The sequence below is a fragment of the Podarcis bocagei genome (genome assembly GCF_964188305.1).
Source record: "Podarcis bocagei genome assembly, chromosome: 4".
Classification (NCBI taxonomy): Eukaryota; Metazoa; Chordata; class Lepidosauria; order Squamata; family Lacertidae; genus Podarcis; species Podarcis bocagei.
In genome coordinates this window covers 97,919,732-97,939,278 of record NC_138128.1, presented here as the reverse complement: position 1 = coordinate 97,939,278, position 19,547 = coordinate 97,919,732, and positions in this window count along the sequence as shown.

Here is a 19,547-nt window from a genome sequence, read left to right as displayed (position 1 = left end):
GGTTGGTTTTCTCATCCATGTAGTTCTCCGGGATGATGGTGATTCAAATAACAAATACACAGGAGAACAGTACTCTGGGCACACTGTGGAATCTATTAATTCAAGAAATGTATTTAGCTATCGATTCTTCATGGTGCAATTGATGCATACAAACCAATGACTTGTGCCAGTTTTCATTTATCCTTATATAGTGCAAATAATGGTTTTCAACTTAGTAAAGGTTAAGTCCCCTGACAGTTAAGTCCAGTCACGAACGACTCTGGGGTTGTGGTGCTCATCTCGCTTTACTGGCCGAGGGAGGTGACGTTTGTCCGCAGACATTTTTCCGGGTCATGTGGCCAGAATAACTAAGCCGCTTCTGGTGAACCAGAGCAGCGCACGAAAACGCCATTTACCTTCCCGCCAGAGCGGTACCTATTTATCTACTTGCACTTTGATGTGCTTTCGAACTGCTAGGTTGGCAGGAGCAGGGACCGAGCAACGGAGCTCACCCAGTTGTAGGGATTCGAACCGCCAACCTTCCGATCGGCAAGCCCTAGGCTCTGTGGTATAGAAATGTTTAAATATATAAATAATGAGCAGATTCTCAGGGTAACCTCATAATGCTTCCAGGTTCCTAATACCAGCTGTTTTGGACAAGCTGGGACTTTTTCCGTAAGTGAAATCTTCTTAGGTCGGTTGGTGAACAGGCTCCCCTCCCTGCAGCCATTAGCTTCCTAGAGGAATCTGACCCCACTTAGCAGCACAATTAAGAACCGTTGAGATAGTTTTAAATCTCCCTCCCCCCCCCCATCTTTGTGTGAATTTAATAAGAATATGCTGAACTGGCAGCCTCAGGGGATAAAACTTTGGCAGTTGCTCTCAGAAGAGCCTCACCGGAAGGACGTGGAAGGCTTTTATCTCTCGCCCTGTCTTAACTCCTCACCTCAAATGGGCTGGAGCGCAATTCATTTTTCAGGGCTCATCCATTTTGTGGCTTTCCTGGTATGGCTATCAAAGATCGGTTGCATCTCCCCATCACTTAATTGTTCAAATGATTTGGAACCATGACTCAACTTGTTTCTGAGAGGAAACCGAAATTGCAGTAAACACCTTTCAACCGTCCAAGGAGGCATTATTAATATTATGTACAGGTTCTCTTCTGTATACCTGTAACGTTACTAATGTCTCGTCATTCGAGATATCAATCATTCACTCCCACAAAGCACACACACACACAGAGAGAGAATCAATTAGAACAATTTCTGTTACCCCAGGGCTGGGGGAACCTGTGACCCCCCAGATGTTGTTTCTTACCCCTCCTTGTACACTAACCATATTTCTGCTTGCATCTTACTTGAAATACTTATTTTATTTGGACTGCCGAGAACTGTACAAGGTGGTTGAGGGCAAGGGGAAGCCCAGACCCACCAAGTTAGCAACAGGTGGGAGATGTCAGTTTAATTTGGGGCCAAAATGGATTTTGCAGCAGTGGATGGATAAGGCCCCAGATCTTTAAGAGGCCCCTCTGGCTATTTTTGAGACCTGATCCTGGAACTTCTCTCCAGCTATCTGACACACTCTCTGTGCACACATTACCATGTACTCTGGCTTCCACTGCTAGCTTTGTACTCCATTACCCACAGTGCAGAGCTATCCAGTTTCTGGAGAAATGCTGCTGTTTTCTGTGTTATTCCTTATACCAGCTTCAATCCAAAAGGAAAATTTAAGCCACATTCACATTGCAGTGTGTACATTTGAGACAGTCCCTGCACCTGCTTGGATGGCATTACATGCACTGGTCGTACTGCTAGACCATTTAAGTTTATTAATTAAGAGATCTTTGTGAATTATAGTCATCAATGCAACTGGTGATGCTTCAGTGGTACTGAACCTGTGACCCTCCTCCATATGTTGTTGAAGTCCAACTTTCATCAGCGTGGTGCACGATCAAAGGTGATGGGAACAGGAGAGTCACCCTGGCTCAGAGAAAACCGTCTAGCAGGGCCACGGGATCCCACGTCCTGGCTTATGGGAACTGAAACATCAGTAGCGCCAGGAGGAAATGGCTATAACGCTGCCATCCTACACCGGGCAGTTGGACTGAACTCAGTGGGGCTTACTTCTGAGCAGGGCTGGATTTAGGTTTGATGAGGCCCTAAGCTACTGAAGGTCATGGGGCCCTTTATATGTCCAGCTGTCCTTTGTCAACAACAAATTATTGCTGTTTTTTTTGTGTTGACTATATGTTATATGGTAATTTATGGGCCTGCATGTTGCCATGCAACCAGTCCATGCAGAATGTAGGCACCCTATACAGTGGTACCTCGGGTTAAGTACTTAATTCGTTCCGGAGGTCCGTACTTAACCTGAAACTGTTCTTAACCTGAAGCACCACTTTAGCTAATGGGGCCTCCTGCTGCTGCCACGCCGCCGGAGCACAATTTCTGTTCTCATCCTGAAGCAAAGTTCTTAACCTGAAGCACTATTTCAGGGTTAGCGAAGTCTGTAACCTGAAGCGTATGTAACCTGAAGCATATGTAACCTGAGGTACCACTGTATATAGAAATGAGCAAACCAGTGATATTTTAGGGAGCAGGCTAGCAGGCGGGGCCCATTACTTACATCATAGGAGCCTACACAACACAAAACACTGTTGCTGCATGTAGGTTTTATTTTATTTGTTTATATCCTATATTTTTGAAATGTACATCCAGTTTTTTCCCCTTTGAATTTTTTGGGGGCACCCAAGAGAGTGGGGCCCTAAGCTATAGCTTGTTTAGTTTATACATAAATGCAGCACTGCTTCTGAGTAGATATGTAGGAGCACATTGTAAGATGTCTTTCACTGGGAGACTAAGAGAGCTTTAAACACAGAAGTTCAGCTCAAGTATCTTTCTTCAGACTCAACTGCACCTTTTAGAAGTCACTATTTTCTTTAATTCTCTGTGATGAATCTAACAACAGCTTCCCAAGCAAAGAGCCTAAAGGCGCCTTTGACATGTCTCCAGTTATCAACAAGGAGACTCTCATCTCTTGGTTATTTAATAATAATAAAAAATCTATATTCAGAAAGCCATAATAATTGGTTTATGTCGGTACTAGCTGTTTCACCTACTCTCTGTTAGAACAAACTCTCATTGAGATAAATGCTGAATGTTATAAAGCTAATATCCAGCTTGGATAGCTCAGTTGGTTAGAGCATGGTGCAATTATAATGCTACGGTTGCAGATTTGATCCTTGAATGGGACAGCTGCATATTTCTGCATTTCAGGGGGTTGGACTAGATGATCTCAGGGTCCCTTCCAACTCTGCAATTATTCTATGATTCTATGTTTTGGGAAGAACCACCAGAAATAGAGGGACGCGGGTGGTGCTGTGGGTAAAACCTCAGTGCCTAGGGCTTGCCGATCGCATGGTCGGCGGTTCGAATCCCTGTGGCGGGGAGAGCTCCCGTCGTACGGTCCCAGCTCCTGCCCACCTAGCAGTTCGAAAGCACCCCTAAGTGCAAGTAGATAAATAGGTACCGCTTACTAGCGGGAAGGTAAACGGCGTTTCCGTGTGTGGCTCTGGCTCGCCAGAGCAGCTTTGTCACACTGGCCACGTGACCCGGAAGTGTCTCCGGACAGCGCTGGCCCCTGGCCTCTTAAGTGAGATGGGCGCACAACCCCAGAGTCAGACACGACTGGCCCGTACAGGCAGGGGTACCTTTACCTTTACCACAAATAGAATGAGAGTGTTATAAATGAGAGCTAGTATTTGAATAAATTCGTGATGACTAAAATCTGAAAAAATGATAATAATACAGTTTAAACGTGATACTGTTACTTGTAAGTGTAATGAAAACTATGTGATGTTTAAAATAATATTTGGAATGATCCGGTCAAAATTAAACCTTTTAATTCTCATTTAGGGAAGCTTTTAATGTTTGATATTTAGGGAAGCTTTTAATGTTTGATGTATTACAGTATTTTAATATTTTTTTGGGAAGCCGCCCAGAGTGGCTGGGGAAGCCCAGCCAGATGGGCGGGGTATAAATAATAAATTATTATTATTATTATTATTATTATTATTATTATTATTATTATTATTATTATTATTATTATTAATTTCTGTAAGAATTCAGCACAAGCTTAAGAATGCAAATCCTATGCACACTTAAGAGTAAGTCCCTTGGAACCTAGGGAACAAGCATTTTTAGGATTGTAATGCACCTGCTTCAAATCATTGGAACTTTAACAGTTACATTCAGAAGTTCAATGAGCTTCTCAATACATTGAGTTCAATGAGTCTTACTCCAAGGACCGTACTGTAAATTATTCAATTTTGGCAGGATCATGATAATTTAAATGTGAAAAAATGCAACCCACATTTAATCATTGTTCAACTTTCTTATGCTGGAAGGGATTGGGCTACATCTGCCTTGCATTCAAACTTGAATTCAAATTACCAAAATATAAATAGGCATTCTAGACATTCCGGTCCAAGTCAAAGAAGCAAATGCCAGCGCAAGTCTGCAATAGAACTTTAGCCTCACTCAAATTCAGAACCTAAAGCCCTTTGGAGTGGTATATTTAAGCCTGGCTTTCATCCAAATTCAAAGTTAAATTTGTGCACACCCCACTTTGTATGAATCTGCTTTACACAGAACTCTGGAATTTTTTCCTGACTCCAGAGTCTAATGTTAAAAAAAACAAAATCTCTTTGTACCGAATGTCTCAGTTGAAATGGAAATGGAAAAAGAAAGTGCAAGGTAAGCTTATCCTATGAAAACATCACAGGAACCTAAATATTAACTTTTTAATATAGAATTAGAATAGTGGTCCACCACTTTAAGAGAGGGCAAAATTATTACCTGCTGTTTCATTATTAAAAAGTAGAAATTGATGAAAAAAAGGTGGGGTGGACTCACACTCCCTAAAAGCTTTTATTGCCACCCTAAGGTTTGTAATCAAGAAATAAAAGCCATTATTTACCTGGAATTTGCTTCTAAGTGAATCTGGTTGGGATTGTGATCCCTTACAGTTTATGAAATCTTCCTGACTGCTTGGAATTCCCTCTTGCCATAGGAGTGTCGGCAAATGGCTGATTATAAGCCATTCCACTGTATGTATCTGGATGATCAACAATGGTGAATTTTCTTGTAAGCCCCCAAGAGAATACTCTGCTTCAGACCTAACACTCAGCTATGAATTTTGGGCTCATATCCTTCTGCCCTCTACTTTTCTTCTCTGGCACAGCTGCGAGGAGGAGAGCAAAAGCCATCAATTCCATTTTCAGTTAAAGGCCGTTTAGTTATTATATGTGAAACCTAAATGGTGCTTAAACTATGAATTATTTAAACGACACAGCTTCATAAGCCACAGTTAGAATTTGGCTTGTTTAAGTTAAGACTAACCACAGTTTGTTTGGACTCAGACATCACACTAAACAGCAGTTAATTTAAAACTACTCCTGATGGCCTCTTCACAGCTGTGTTGGATGGCGCAGGAGGAAAGCTTGACCAAATGTGTGATACTGAAACACACATTCTTTTGGCTGTGCAATGGAACTTCCCCTCTGAATCCTCTCCTTGCACCCCAGCCCCCCAAAAATCTGCTCTGGAGGGTTGGGAGAAACCCCACAGCAGATTTAGGGAAAGGAGGCTTGCAGTGAGAGGAGTGTTTAGTTGAGTTTTGAAATTATTGCTAATGGATCTAAAGTACTGGATTAGAGTTTTGATATTAAGTCTAAAAACCCACAAGTTGTCTTCTGACACCCATGACATCAAATGGTAAAACAGAACTACCAGTCAAGTAGGAAAAGAAACAGTCAAATGAGAACTTCCAAGATTTTTCTGTGGGGCTGGCTACCTGTAGGCCTGGTGTGAAAAGAATTACCTGAGAAATATCTACGGTGTTAGTCATAGCTAAAGCACCAGTTACTTGGGTTCTCAAAGGAGGCCCTTGGAAACGTTAACGATCATTGGGTAGAAAGCAGACAGATAAAAGCCTGCACTTATATGAATGTAGGGGAAAATGTGAAAAATAAGGGATGGCTGAATAGCCAGCTATGAAAGAAGTTCCAAAAATAGACCATGCTTGTTTAGGAACTAGCACTAATTATGGGACCAAATCACAGTGTTGGCAGGAATTCTGGATAATTTCCACAGTGAGAAAGTTGAAAACACCACTTTACAGAGCCGTCAGTAAATTTCCACATGAACCATCAAGATTTGCAGTTCTTTCCCAGGGCACGCCATAAACCAGAATTCTCCCTCCCCTCCCTGATTTTGCACACTGACAAGTTTTAGATCTCACACAGAGCTGAGGTTTCTGGTCTACAGATGTTTTTCTTAAGATGAATGTGACATTATAACCCCCGATTTTACTATGTTATTGGAATTATACTATAAAATAATTATAGGGCATTCTATGGAATATTTAATAATTTTTAGCTTTGCACATAAAAAGGAGCAGTGTGTTCTTAATTCAGGAGATTGAATTTCTCTTTTTAATTTGGAAAATGAACCCACAATTCATATCGCTTGTCTCCAAAATATCTTACTACCGGAAGCTTCAGTGCACAATTGCTGCAGGAAAGCCCTTGCCATTGTCGACCGTCCAGTCATACCGTCCTGTGAACATGCAAATAGTTATGCCAGTAGGTCCCTTGGTAAAGCCAGTGCTCCTCACACATTGTTCTGTTAGGTATGTTCCACTGGGTGACTGAGCACAGTCAGTGCAGTGAGCAGTTGAGCTCATCCACAGGGAATTCTGGAAACAGGATACTCGCTTGATTCTGTAAGTAATAGCCTTGAAGGTGGAATGTCACATGGGTGCAAATTTGTTGGGGTCTGTTGGTTCTGCTGCATCAGTAGTGGGGCTGTCAGGGTAGAGGTCCAGGGCCCCACTCTGCAGAATTAGCAGAAGCCCACCCCCAATGCTGAAGGGCTGGCTTACCAGATCAAAAGGCCATTATGCCTAGAATCAAAGCCAATGTACACATTAGTGGTTCAAAACACAACATGGTTATATCCCTCTGCAGTATTTCAAATCACACTTTTTGTGATTGTATACAAATTGTGTATACAATTGTGATTGTGTGATTGCTGTACACTTGTGGGGCTGAGGATGTCTCCACCCAATGCCCATTGCGCAATTTGTTTTCCTGCGCTGAACTCCAATTCACTAAAGCTGACCTCTGCGCCTTTGCAATGCCACCTCAGCTTAACTGTGAATTACGTTTTCGACTTGAATGGAAGCTGGTTTGAAGGAAAGCGCACAGTATCTCTCAAGCGACTGCAGGATATATATGGGTTTTGGCTAATGTCATTTGTTCTTGGTGGAAATGCACTAGAGCCAGAGTAAATAGAAATGTGCAAATAGCCTATAATTACCTAAACCACACCGTGAACCATCAGTAGTGAATATTAAGCCAAGCAGCAGTGGTATCAAATTGTTATACAGTGGTGCCTCGCAAGACAAAATTAATCCGTTCCGCGAGTCTCTTCGTCTTGTGGTTTTTTCGTCTTGCAAAGCACGGCTATTAGCGGCTTAGCGGCTTTAAGAAAAAGGAAACAAACTCGCAAGAACTCGCAAGATGTTTTGTCTTGCAAAGCAAGCCCATAGGGAAATTCGTCTTGCGGAACGACTCAAAAAACGGAAAACTCTTTCGTCTTGCGCGTTTTCCGTCTTGCGAGGCATTCGTCTTGCGAGGTACCACTGTAACAGGGTGTGATCGGAAGGAACATAATACAGTTCAGCTTCTGGAAAATGGCAGATCTGTCCCTATAAGCTGTGTGATAGGAGACTGTCTGCAAACCATATGCAAGCTGCCCTGGTATTCTGGAAGAACACATAAATAGATTCATCAGTAACTATGTTCCATTGAATTGACCACTGGCAGTCTGCACTTTGGGCTACCACAGAGCCTAGTCACTGCATTACAGTGTAAGAATCACACTGGTGTTTAGACTGAGAATCATCCCAGTGACACAAAGCTTATTCAAACTTAGCAGTGGTTCTGTGCAGTGTTCCCCTGGCTTCTTTGTATTTATTGTTTTACATTGTGGTGCATGTTACAGCTGTACTGGTGTGCAGAACGAGGCAAGCTGTAATTTAGAAGCCTTTCAAGTGGATTCAATTCTGGGCTGTGACACATGAAAACCTTTACGAAGGACAACCAGAGCAGAATAGAGGTCCAGTGGATGACAAAGATGGAAGACTAGCCAGTTAACAAAACAAAAAGGCATATATGTGTGATACTTCGGTCACAGGTTCAGAATACTTGACTGCACGATCACAAATTTTCAGAGCAAGAAGCTGAACAAAGTCTTGCTCTTAACGGATCATAAGCCTATGGCAGAAGCTTTACAGGAACCACTTCCCATGAGAAAAAGGATAATCCAAGGTGAAAAATAAGCTTTTACCACTAAAGAAGAGATCTAAGGGCAAGGGTTATTTCTGGCTAACTGTGTGGGAAGGGGAGGTTAAAAGAGCTGTAAGGGGTTTAACAAACTGGGGTGGGGGAGAGCTGATGAGGTCTAAGGTTGATGAATGAAGTGAGCAGAGGTGCAGCCCCTAGTCTCTCTCTCTCTTCTCTCCTCTCTCTCTCTCTCTCTGGACTTTGGTTTTTCAAATTTCAGCAGTGCCCTGTGTGAAGCCACAATTGGCACCCCCTGCCTCTTGCCTTCCATTTTACTCAATTCACTGCAATGTAATTAAGTTGCCTTGCAGCATCCCATAAGACAGGTGCCCAATGTGACAGAACCAGTCCCACTGCCCTAAATCAGACGGCAGCCACCTTTTCCTGCTGTTCAGCTGAGCCTAGAAGCAAAATGCCTTCCCAGTGTTATAGACAAATCACTAATTGAAACAACCTTCATTTTAAAAAGTGTTTGTTTAGATGTTGACATGAGCATCCAATTCATATTATTTTCTTCTCTTATACAACAGAACCAAAAGAAAGGTACCGTAAATCGCGATCACCTCTCGGTCAACCAGCCATTTCAAAGAGGATCGGAATAACCCTACTGGAACAGGAACCCTGCTTTCTTCCATTAGTGACTGGCTGTCACCGTGATGGGAGCACAAGAGTTATTACTTGGTTAATGTTTTCATCCCCTCAAGCCTAACTGAGATCAGGCTCTGACCTTATTTCCTGAAGGTTTGGCAAAGATTTTGAAGGCTAGCCTGTTGTTCGGCTGGATGTGCCAGGCCTCCCTCCTACTGCTTCCTAGCTGGCAGGAGATGTTAAATTAATTAATCATGCTCAAGGAATGACCTTTATTATTATTATTTATATTGCTGACTCTACTCCAGCACGAGATCAGATTCCTACCCAGAGGGCAGCGCTGCTGATCAGAGGGCACAAGCGGAAGAAAAAAGGGGGAGAACACACAGCAGAATTTTAAACCTTATAACCTGTGCTGACATCTGATGCCTTGATACAATTTAGAAGAGAGAAAATCAAATTTTGCCACGCTGACTGAGGTTAGGTATTAGTCCCTCATTCAAAATTGGGGTCACTCAGACAGCTTGCAGATAGAAGCAGTTTTTCAGTGTAGAAGGATAACCAAGCAGATTTCAAAACCATCAGAGTGAGGACATTAAGAGAATCCAGAGACAACTTGAAACTGAATAGAATGGTGGGTTCTTACTAATTAAAATCCCCACCCTCTGAAATACACTGCTATAACATTATCCCATTTATCTTTGTATCACTTGTGATGATTCCAGTTCGCTTTCAATTCAGACTTATCTGGCTGGTTCACAGATGCTGCCTTTGACTGCAGCATTAAGCCTCTCGCAGTTGAGCCTGCAAACTAACTTCACTGAAAAGCATCATAGCTGTCATGCTCTGAGGTGTTTGGCCAGTGGTAGTTCATTTGCACTGCGAAGCAAACGGCCCACAAGTCATGTCGCCAGAGCAACCACATTCTACATACACTGTTCTTCCCTCTGGGTTGGCAACTAGGGGGCGGCTGGTCCTTCTCAGGGTGGACAACTTTAGTCCAGGGTCTTCTAGTTCTTGATCCCAACGACCAAGTCATTAACTTATTAACTCCTTAGAGTTTCCATCGCTGATAATTCTGGCAGGATAAAGTGACAGAAAATAGATGGAAAGAAAACACATATGGAGACAAGCTTTCTTGTGACAATTTTGTTTCAACTCCACTGCTGTGGAATTCTTTATCTATCGACTGTTCCTAAAAGGCTGTGACGTATCTGGTCAGCATCACTGTTATATTAGACATAGATGAGTTACAGCGTTTCTGCAAAACAGGAGAACATAGCAAGCCCTGTTTCAGTGTTTGTCTTCTGGATTAAATCAACAGAAAGGCGAGGGATGAGCATATTGAGCTCTGCCTTTACCTTGTTATTCTCTGTGTTGGACTGTGGTGGGGGACCTGCTGTGATGTACAATATAAAACCCTAGAAAAGCAGGGTATCTTCAACTTTTGCAGACCCAGGACCCACTTTTAACCCAAATATACATTTGGGGACTCATTTATTAACGTTTTACCATATATTTGCATTGTGGTAGTGCTCCTGTTGTGGACTAACCTTGGACAACCCACCAGTTTGTGGGTTGACTCAAAGAGTCAATGCAGATTTTACTGCAGCTGACTACCCACAGCAAATGCTGCTATATGAATGGTCTACTTCTGTGAGCAGAGTTGATGCCAGAAGATGGAAAATGACTGCTCCCCTTTGGTGAAATCATAGAGTGGAAGGGGCATTCTGAGAGTATGTTTGCAGCAGTTTTATGACCCCAGAGCTGGACATCTCTCATGTAACCTAGATAAAAACAGCCCAATGACCTATCTGTGCTGACTTCTCCTTCCATTCCCTTATGTTTGCTCAGTGTCCAGCACAAAGGCCTCTCACCTCCAGTCTGAAACTACAGTAGAAAAGCAAACAATAGGGACAAGAACATTAATTATAGCAGCTGGTTCTTTTCATCTGCATCCATAGAATTCAGTACAAACAGTCAAGATGTTCATTGGGATCAGGAGAAAATGTTCTAAAATGAAAGGAGGCTAAAATGAGAAGAAAAGGCCAGGACCTATAAATAACAAATATGAAGAGCCTATTCATTTACTGTTCTATAAATCTATTAGAAAAACTATGCCTTCGGGCAGGAGAAGGAATCCTGTTATTATTACAGGCAAGAAAGTGTTCCATTTGTTTATTTTTTACATAATCTTAACTCTTTCTCTATTTTTAGCAATTGATTCCTGTTTTTCAGTGCCCCCCCCCATTGTTCCTACCTTAAAAGCCATTTGATTAAATGTGTTTCTTCATCACCATCCAACAATGGAATTGATTTAGGATATTCATGCAAGAGGAGGAAAAAATGATAGGAGAATATTCAGAGAAGAAACAACAGATGGTGTCCTATGCAGTTGAGAAAGACAAAGTCAGTAATTTCAGATATGAATCTTAAGATTCTACTCTGTCATTTTTGGTTTGCAACACAACACCAATTTTCATAAATTTTAAACAAAAACACACACAAAATGTATCATGTTTGGGGTTTGACAATAATGATTTCCATATTTTGCCTCCAGGATATCCAGTCAGTTTGCCACACTCTAAGTTTCCAATTATTATCTGCAGGCTATGGATTAAGACAATAATTTTCTGGGTTAGTCGTCTATCACCTTACAATCTGGTCTTCTTCCATTCCTTAAAAGGGAGAAGCCCCTGGAGTCTGTGAGAGTCTGAAATGGCTCTAAACATTGTGAGGAAATAAGCAGCAGTTTTTGAGAGACTTCAGTATGGAAATGATAAAGGGACCATTGCCTCTTATTGACCGGGGCTCATTTCTTTTCTTCCATTGTTGTCTTAATTGAAAGCAAAACACATTTACCAGAGCTGACAGTAGGTTTAATGTGCAGAACCACAGGCAATATTGCCTTCATCAGATTGCCTGCAACAAAAGACTTCCATCTGCCTCTAGCCAGCTGAAAGGAGGTGCTGCTTAACTGTAAGGTTTGCAGATTGGCCAAGAAACCTTAGTTTCCTTCAGACTTTTGCTATATTCGGGTGGGATTCAATCACATATCAGCAAATCCGGTTCCTTTTGTGTTCTTCTGCTTTTTTGTGTGGTTTTCCTGCCTGCCCCCCTCTCCATCCTGCCCGAAGTCCTACCTCCTAGCAGCCATGGATCGCTCTAGGCCAGGGATGTCCAATAGGTTGACCGTGATCTACTGGTAGATCCCCGGGAGGTTTTTGCAGATTGTGGTTGATCGCTGAGTCCCTTTTCTTAGTGTGGGTAAAATAGAATCTGCCCCCACCCCCTCGCCCCACTTTCCTCCTCCCTAAAAAAAGCTGAGCAACTTTGACCCTAATTCTGTAAGTAGATCACAGTCTCTTGGGAGCTGGCCACCCCTGCTCTAGGCCAATCCAACTAAACTCACAGCGATCCATGGCTGTGTGGGTGTGATTCATCCAAACCATCAGCCCCTCTGAACATGCCTGACTTTGCTCAGGCCTTAGCCAAAACTGGAGCACAGCCCTAGTCAGTAGAGCATGAGACTCTTAAACTCAGGGCCGTGGGTTTGAGACTTTTAAGGGGTTCGGACCAAATGACCCTTGTTGTCTCTTCCAACTCTATAATTCTATGATTCTACACTACTTGGGTAATGTAATGGGTATGAGTTACTCGTGCGTAAACTGGTGCCTTTCTCGGTTAATTTGCCTTGTTAAAACTTTCTGACTGCGCAGCCCCTTCTCATGGTGGCTGCCTCAGTCACTGGCAGAATCCGTCAGTGGGCGTTTCTTGAACCTCTTCCAACATAAAAGTTGTTTGACACCCAGTCTCCTCCTCCTCTCACTGCGCGGGAGTCTTCTGCGCAGGGAAGGCGTGGGTAGCGGAGGACCTGGGCTCTCCTCACTGATGTCCAGTGAAGAGTCCTGGAGCCCTCTCTCCACTTCCCCCGTCTGCCTCCCTTTATCCCCGGTGTTGCGCTGATTGGCTTCCCCCTCTACTGAGCTGTTTCTCCCCCTGCTGCTGGGTCCTTCGCCAGCATCATCTGGGAGCCTCCCCTTCGCCTCTCCCTCCGATGTCAGTTCCCTGACAGGTAACTGTGTTCAACTAGCTTTGAACAGCAATATCATGCAGCCCGGCTTATCAACAAGGATGTCCCATTTCCCTAAAGGGAAAAATGGAAATATACCACATACATGGATTCAATAAATCCAAATTACTACATTTGCTAAATCTCTAGCTTGTATGGGGTTTATGTTCTCTAACTACTTTTGAACCCTTAATTGCTCAAATATCTCTGGATTCTAAAAGCTTGGTATCAAATAGGCTCCTCCCAGGGTTTCAGGACATCCTGGGATGGTGACCTTAAATGTCAGATTGATTGACATAAATGGGATCTCATTTGGGTAAATTCTCCATTAAAACTATTATCGCCTAGGATTTAAGAATCAGCTCTCCAAATGATACTTAGGTGGTATTTGGTGCACTTTTCCAAAATCAATACAAATCTCTCTCCACTTCGCTGTCAAGGCTGTAATACTATTGGACATTATATGTATATGTGGTGGAAATGTGAAGCTTTATATAGTTTTTGGATAAAGGTTTTTATCATTATCTCTCAAATCATAGATCAATCACTAACAGCAGATCCAGTCTTGGCCTTGCTTTCAATAGAAATGCCAGAGTATCTCATAAGATGCTGGTCTTTCTATTACTAGCAGTAGCAAGAATGCCAATAGCCAGTCAATGGAAATCTTGCTCACCTCCCTTGATTGATTATTGGTTTCATAGAGTCTGGGATATAGGTCTTTTTGAGTGCCTCACATATCAAAGAAAAGTAACTAGGGGAGTAATTAGGGCTATTTGGTCTGAAGTTTTGATATACATTAATACGACGGAACATAGGACCCCAATGATCTGTTTAAGTTTGTGTAGAGGATATAGTATAGAAGGTTAGGATAAAGTGATTTCTTGATGGATTGTGATTATGATTACAAAATATGCATCACACAAATTAATGTATGGTATTATTTTCGCATTTTCTCCCCTCCCTCTAGTTTTCCTTTCCCACTTTTCTATCAGCGTGTTTGATATTGTTTGTAGTTTAAAAAATTAATACAGTGGACCCCTCCAAAAAAGAAATGATATCATTGGAGACATTGTCAAATGTTTTGCTGAAAATGCAGGTGAGCTAAGCCTAGGATATCAATCTGAGTAGACAAAAGAAACTGGAGTGTAAGTGGGACTTATTTCCAAATAAAAGTGGGCAGGATTGAGCCAGAAGCATTATGGCTCATGACACCATAGGAACTTCCATCCTGTAAAATTCTTGTTAGAGGGTAGAGGAGAGCCATTAAAAATAGTTCAACCTGTGCCTGAATAACTTCACATTTTCTGGATTTTCTGTCCTTTATGATGCATTGCCCAGTAAATGCTAAAAGAAAAAAAAATAAGTGCTTGAAATACATACCACTACTAAAATTCTTTTGACTTCCAATCAAAGCTTATTATAATGCCAAGCTGTTACACCCCTTCCCAGCCCCGACAGTTAACAAGTAGTTTCGCTTTTAAGCCTTGATACAAAGCTAAGCATTTGATATCCCGCCAAACTCCAGTTCTCAATCAACTGGTGAAGTTCAAAGAACTTTCATTTTGCAGTTGAATACAGAGCCTGGCTCAATGGAGCAAAATGTTGATTATGGAATCCCTTTGTTTATGCCAATTAGCACCTGTCAGTAAATACAGGGGCAGATGGTGAAGCTGCTTTCTTTTTGTCATTGTGGTTTTAAAGAAATTTCCTTTGCTATGCATGTGCAGAAGTAGCCAAAATAAAAAGGTTTGATGGCAATAACAAAGTTCACAGAAGCAAAGGCAGCATTTCAATCCTAATGCCACCGACTTAGAAGTGATCTCCGCCTAAGATCTGTGAGCCTCACTTCGTGCCTAACCTGCTTAGAATTGAAGTGTCTGTTGTTCTCAGTAGTAGCATATGCACAACAGCAATATAGTGTCTCCTGGAGGACAAGAGAGATGGTCCAAAGAATTCCTGAAAAAATGAGATTTGAAGCATGTAAGAGAGGTAGTCATGTAGGCATTCAGTTAGTTCTAGAAGCTGTGCACCATATACCCTAAAGAAGATCTGTGAAGCTGGTGAACAATCAAACTGACGACAGTCCACATCAATCCTATATTACATCTTATGTGCTGCTTGATAACCCTGTTTTCCCAGTCCCAGGACAAGAGCAAAGAACAGGGAACATATCATTTTTAAAAAAATGATATTTATTGAAAAAAGGATTTTTTAAACAAAAATTACAAAGAAATAAAAAGACAAAGTTACAAAGAAAAAAGACAAAAACAGAAAAATAAAAATAAAAAATAAAACCATCATTTTCAAATTCTCGAATTTCATTACCTCCTCCTCCCATCTCTTGTATCTTGATTAATAATTGTCACAGCAAATCCTTTCCATAATTCATAGTATTCTGTCCTTACATTATCTTACTCTATTTTCATCTTATCTTATAAAAAACCTTAAAACTTAAGACTTAAGTCTTATTTTTACCAGCTTCTCATAACCATAACCTTTTACCTGATTCTTTAAACATTTTTACAAGAGCCAAGTAATTTCATTTCAACATTTTTCCAACGTTCATAAAACATTTCTGATAATAAAAAGAAAAAAAAGAATAAAAACAATCCAATCTTCTTCCAGCGTCCCCTCTCCCCGGTCCCGGGATTGTCAGGGAACATATCAAGCCCCACCTTATGTTGCTGGTAGGCTATACTTGGCTTGATGAGTCAAAAGTTGTAAAGGCCCAGGCTACACAAAACTCCCTGAAAGCTCTCCCTGAGTGGCTGCAGTGCTGGTGCTCTCACCAAGCGATGGTTCAGGCTCAGACTTGTCACATTACTTTCTATATTAATGCAATTTATAATATAATCTTTAATGATAGTGTTAATAAAGCAACAGTGAATGTCGCACAGAGCATATTTGCTCTGCCACCTATCAAACATTTCCCAAAACCACACTCCAAGAAATCGTGCTTCCATGTTGTCAGGGAACTGACATCGGAGCTAGAGGCGGAGGGAAGGCTCTCAAATGATGCTGGAGAAGGGCCCAGCAGGGAGAGAGGCAGCTCCGCAGATGGGGAAGCAAATCAGCGCAACACCAGGGATATAGAGGGGCTGATGGGGGAATCGGCGAGAGGGCTCCAGGACTCTTCACTGGACACCAGCGGGGAGAGCACGGGTCCTCCGCTACCCACGCCCACCCTGCACAGAAGACTTCCGCGCAGAGAGAGTAGGAGGAGACTGGGTGTCAAAGAACTTTTATGTTGGAAAAGATTTAAGAAACGCCCACTGACGGATTCTGCTAGCGACTGAGGCAGCCACGAAGTGAAGGGCTGCCCAGACTGAAAGGTTTAGCAAGGCAACAAAGCCTGGAGAGGCGGCAACTTACGCACAAGCAAAGCAACCCATACACATCACACATGTTATGCCATCCATCTGACCTTTTCACTTTTCCTTGGAAGAAAAAGCCAGTGGTAGTTAAGGACCCCGACTTAGGTCCAGCCGTGACCGATTCGGGGTTGTGGCGCTCATCTCACCGGAGCGGTACCTATTTATCTACTTGCACTTTGACGTGCTTTCGAACTCCTAGGTTGGCAGGAGCAGGGACTGAGCAACGGGAGCTCACCCCCTCATGGGGATTCGAACCGCCGACCTTCTGATCGGCAAACCCAAGGCTCTGTGGTTTAAATCCAGTTGAAATCAGTGGGATTTTCTTAGCCATGACAAAATCCTATCCCATTCAGGGTCAGCATCACGGCTGGCAACCTTGGATCTCTGCCTGGAACCCACAGCAGGGACAGCCTCACCACGAGGCAGACGGAGGCAGCCATGTCGAGTGGTGGAATCTCCAGCCATTGCCACTGAGAAAGGAGGAGATGTGGCTTTTTTCTTGCAGAACCCTTGTGACGCCTCATCACCGGTCACCGGTGCTGGAGAAGCAAGAAGAAGTGGCAGTGAGATCTTGCAGACCTCACCGGAAGCTGCAGCTTGTAAGCAAGGCTTCAGCCAGGGTGGGGATGGCAACACCTTCTTGTTTTGCTTCATGCTGCAAAATGCACTGGCTGCCCTTTTACATTACTGGCCGTGCTCTGGAGCAATGTGATGTCAGGCTTTCTAGGGAAGCATGGGAATTTCAACTTTCTAACTTACAGGTGTTCACTGCTGCCATCGCTGACCTACGAGGGGTCCCCTTCAAACCTAGATCCAGCCAAGATCACTTGCAGCTTCAATGGAACCTACTGCCAACTGCTTTCTGTTGGATCGCGCCCAGCTCCTCCTGTGATTTTTAAGACTGAAGAATTAAGAAAACTCTGAAAAGAGTTCCTCTCTATCGTCAACTCACTATGAAAGGCAATACTTTGAATTTACATAAAATTCAGGATATGCTGTGGTCCAATTAAGTTGAAAATAAAATTGTTACCAGTGAACTATTGTTGCTGTTGTTGTTGTTATTTTAAAGAGTGGTTTTATCCTCTGAGAGTTTTATAAAGCTTTCAGAAACAATGCTGGTGGGGCACGTGGTGGAGCACATCTGCCGGGCGCTCTTCCCGACACCAGCCCCACAGCTTAGGAACAACCTTAGGAATAATCCTTGAGAAAACCAAGAAGTTTAATGCCCTCCTTTGTGTGTTCAGACCCAGAGACCTCTCCCCTAAATAAATACACACTTGACTCAAATTTTAGTTTTGGTTTCTGGCAGAATTTAGGCCACAAAGACTCTCTTCCTGCAAGAGAGGGGAGTGGTTGTGGTCCGGAGCTGGGCTCCGCCTCAAGCAGGCGGAGTTAGCCCCCTGCCTCCCACTCACCTGGCTGGCGCCCACGCCCATGGGCAGACACCCAACCAGGTGCCTGCGAGGGGGTGTGTTTAGCAGCCTAAATTGATGCAGTGCCAGCCTTCCCGGCCTCACTTTTCGTCGTCCCGTCGCGAGTCACCCACCCTCCACTCCCTTAGAGCTCAGGGTCTCAGTTTTCTTTTGGCCTTGCTATGGACCTTAGGTTGGTCGCCCTGGTTGTCCGGGGGGCCTGGTAGGAATTTTTCCATTTGGCATTAGGCTTTTTGGTTTTTCCGCCTACCTCGTAGCAATCGTCACAACTTTTGTGGTATTGGTGGGTAGGTTAGGCATTGGAATAATGTGTTGTGGTGTGTCGAAGGGCTAGGTGTGGCCATCGCCTGCGCCTTCAATTTTTGGGTATTTGGGTATTCCGTTAAAGGAATCCGGCGGTCGTGTATTCTGTCCGATGCCTGCGTGGCGGTAGGCCATGGCACGACCCTCGGTGACATCAGGGAGGCAGTGGCGTAGCGTGGGGGGTGCAGGGGGGCCCGGCCGCACCGGGCGCAACATCTGGGGGTTAGGGTGCGCAAATCCACGGGTTAGGGGGCGCAAATCCACAGGTTAGGGGGCGCAAATTACTTGCCTTGCCCTGGGTGCTGACAACCCATGATACGCCACTGCAGGGAGGGGAGAGCTTATAGTTGGATTAGCATCAACAGGCTCCACCTACTGGTGAATAAACCCCCCTGTTTTAGACTCACCCCTCTCTGAGGGGGTGGAGTCAGCTGACATAATCCAATGCCTAAGCCAATACCTTTTCACTTGCTGTAATCAATAAAGTTGTGGCCTTTTCTTGCCCATTAACCTTATATCACGTGTCCTTGTGTTTTCATTCCACTACCCGGGGATCGGGTCCTTGAACCACAACTTTATTGATTACAGAAAAGTGAGTGGTTGCATAGGCTCTGGTTCGACTAGCTCCATACACCCTTGCAGGCAGCGCTGACCCAGAGTTCTATCATAGGTCAGCTAAGGGTGAACACCTGAGGTAGGTGAAAAGCCCGGGAACAGACTCTATCCACTCCCCCCGATGCTCCCCTGGACTCAGGCACGGGCACAACCCCCTCTCAGGGGTTGACCAAACCAAGTTGAGTCCCTGGATTCCTGTAACGGAATACCCTTCACATAGGGATGGCGAGACTGTTCTCCCATCCCTATCACCTGAACCAGTGCCTATCCGCAACCTTACAAGTTGTGATGATTTGCTACGCGGCAGGCAAAACCCAAATGGCAACAGCCTATCAGCCAAGTGGGAAAATTCCTGCCGTGCCCCTGTCCCAATGACAGACAACACACGACAGCTTAGCAAGGTCAATTGCAAAATGCCCTAAATATAGGGAGAGGTGGACGGGTGTTCCATTTGCACGAGCTGAAAGAGAATCTCTGGGTCACGTGCAAGGGATTAAATAGGTCCCTCAACCCGTTTAGACTGCACTCCATTGGCCAGATTACACCCAGCAATGAGGGACCCACCAACCAGGCATTGTGGCTTCTCTAAGTGACCCACCCACAATGAGGAGGTCAGTCTCCAGGTCTCACTGCAACACATGCCCTCTTTTAGGGAGGACACGATTTATTTTATTTGTGTTGATGATTCCATACATTCGTATAAAAGTGAATCCCAGGTTTGCATTGAGGGTGCTTTGTGGTTTGAGGGATTGCTGCATTATGGAAGGAATGGGAAT